Below are 2417 nucleotides of genomic sequence, written 5' to 3' on the forward strand. Positions count from 1 at the left end.
GTTTTTAGACTGGCATCTACACATGGAGGTGTTACAGCACAGTAACACTGTGTGTGCACTGACTTGGGAGTAAAGTTACTCCCAAGTCAGTCCACATAAACAGGGTTATACATGCCGTCTATACATGCCTTACTGTGCAGTAACTACTCAGGAGTAAATTTGCTACCTGCATCATACAGGCAGCAAATTTACTCCCAAGGCGGCATAAGTCGCTATAGTTACTGCGCAGTATGGGCACAAATGTGTAGATGTGTTCCCATACCGCAGTAATTTTCAGTTACTGAGCAGTAATGGTGCACATGTAAATGCACCCACAGCCCTCTATAAAAAAAAAAAAAAAGTGACCAACTTAAATACCATTAAGGTTTTTCTCTTTACTTTTGATGGTAAATGGCACAGAGTCTATTATAAGCAGAACTGAAGAAGGATATTTTTATAGTTAAGGCACTGAATTGGACTTGAAAGTTTAAAGTCTAGTTCTCAACTCTGCCACAGACTTCTCATGTGACCTGGAACAAGCTGTTTAATCTTCTGTGCTGCAGTTTCCCATCTGCAACACTGGTGCTTGACGGGCTCAGATACTACCGTCAGATGAGAGCCCTGGAACATCCTGCAAATAAAAAGATAAAATTTCACACGATGTTTTCTGGACTTTACTTCGTCCAGATCACATTTGAAACTAAGCCCAACATTAGCTAAAACACTATAGACTGATTCTGAGGTACAGACCATAATCCTCTAAAAAAGGACTGATAAACTCTGACCTTCTATCTCAGGGATTGCTTTTATGGTCTCAGATTAGCCAATCAACACAAATTTATAGTAGGAATATATTCAAAAATGCTAATGAGTGATGGCTATTGTGTCCAAACTTAGGGGCCCAGGAGTCAGAAAATCCCCAGTTGCCTTAAAAGATGCCTGTTGCAAATGATTTTGGTCTAAAGCTGTGGATACTCAGATCTAACGTGGAAAGAAAGTAAAATGCTCAAGTTTAGAAGTTAATATTGCCTACCAATATCCTTTATCTTAGTAGGGGCAGGCAAAACAATTATACCCATTTAAAAGTGTTCATCAGGGCAATCACCACAAGTCCAACTGATGTCCAGTAAATGTTCTTTATGTCTGAGCTATCCTGTGGTAAGTGGAAGCAACAGTAATTTAGCAGCTGTTTCATTCAGGGGTAAATTGCCCCAGTTTAGCTTCTACTTACTGTAGGGTAGCAGAGGCAAAATGGTTACAACACAACAGGTAACACATGTTCATAAGTAAGATGTCCTTCTCTCCAACTTTTAATTCAGTAAAATTGTTGCGGCTGTCCATAGGCTCTGCTGGACAGTCAGCACTCAATCAAGCCTCCATTTTAGACAAGGATGTGGGGGAGTGTCTTTCCAGAGTCTTACATGGATATAGAATAAATCCTCTCTTCCTTCACAGAGTAACAGGAGAATAGGTCGTCTTGTGACCTAGTCTCCTGTAACCACTATATAAATGCAGCCGCTTACTTGCTCTAGCATTTCTAAAATGGCTGGTCAGGTATTACAAAATTACTGTAATCGGGATTAAGGCTTATGTTCTGGGAGTTGGAAGTGTTGACATTCCACAATAGTTAAAGGAATTGCATTAGATTAAAAGCTCTCCTTGAAAATGTTTCTCTTTTTTTCTTTCTTTTTATTTCAACCAATTTTATTTTCATTATCTGTACTTAATTTGATTCTTGGCAGGGGCATCTACATGTGAAATTAATGTGGCTGAATAAACTGTTCCTGGGCACAGCATTTACACATGAGCCTAGGACCGCACCATGTTGAGCCGGGGCAGAGCAGTCCTGGCTGGCAGGGGGCCCCAGAGGTCAGCCTGCCAGCCTGGGGCTCCTCTGACCTGGCTCAACATTTTGTGGAGGGGCTGGCTGGGGCACAAGTATGCCCCAGCCAGCCCTGTAAGCATTGACGTGTGCATTGCAGCAGGGTAAATAACCACACCATAGGTTCTTACTTGTATCTAGCTGTACTAATCTACTGTAGAGTTAATTAGTTTATTCTGTCCTAATAGCACTGCACGTGTAGACAGTGATGTTTTATTGAGGAGCTAATTAGCTAGCTCTGTAGTAAACATCTCATGTAGATGCACCTAGCATGTCCATTAGGCATGTGTGAAGTAGCTAATGTTTGCTTTGGATTCGTATTTGGCCAATTCAGGGAACAGCGATTCCATTTGATGATTCGAATCGCTGTCCCAAATCGATTTGGCCAAATCTGATTCGGAGATTTGGCTGCTGCCGAATCGGCCGAATTTCTAAATTGGACAGGCTCCATGCCCTGCCCACCCTCCAGCCCTCTCAATGGCTGCTTCCCCCCCCCCCCCCCCCGCCCCAGCCTCCTGGCTCTTTAAAATAATAAGCCTAGCATTCACCGGCTGTT

General features: G+C 42.5%; 1 protein-coding gene across 1 annotated transcript in view; it reads right to left on the reverse strand.

Annotated features, from left to right (window-relative positions):
• Positions 1-370: 370 nt before the first annotated feature.
• The window catches only part of PCARE (photoreceptor cilium actin regulator), a 14868-nt gene continuing 12821 nt past the window's right edge, over positions 371-2417 (reverse strand). The window contains exon 4 of the mRNA XM_025216394.1: positions 371-610. The gene's annotated coding sequence lies outside the window, so the exon portion shown is untranslated. The remainder of the gene's footprint in view (positions 611-2417) is intronic.

This window comes from Alligator sinensis, unplaced genomic scaffold (genome assembly GCF_000455745.1).
Source record: "Alligator sinensis unplaced genomic scaffold, ASM45574v1 scaffold138_1, whole genome shotgun sequence".
Classification (NCBI taxonomy): domain Eukaryota; kingdom Metazoa; phylum Chordata; order Crocodylia; family Alligatoridae; genus Alligator; species Alligator sinensis.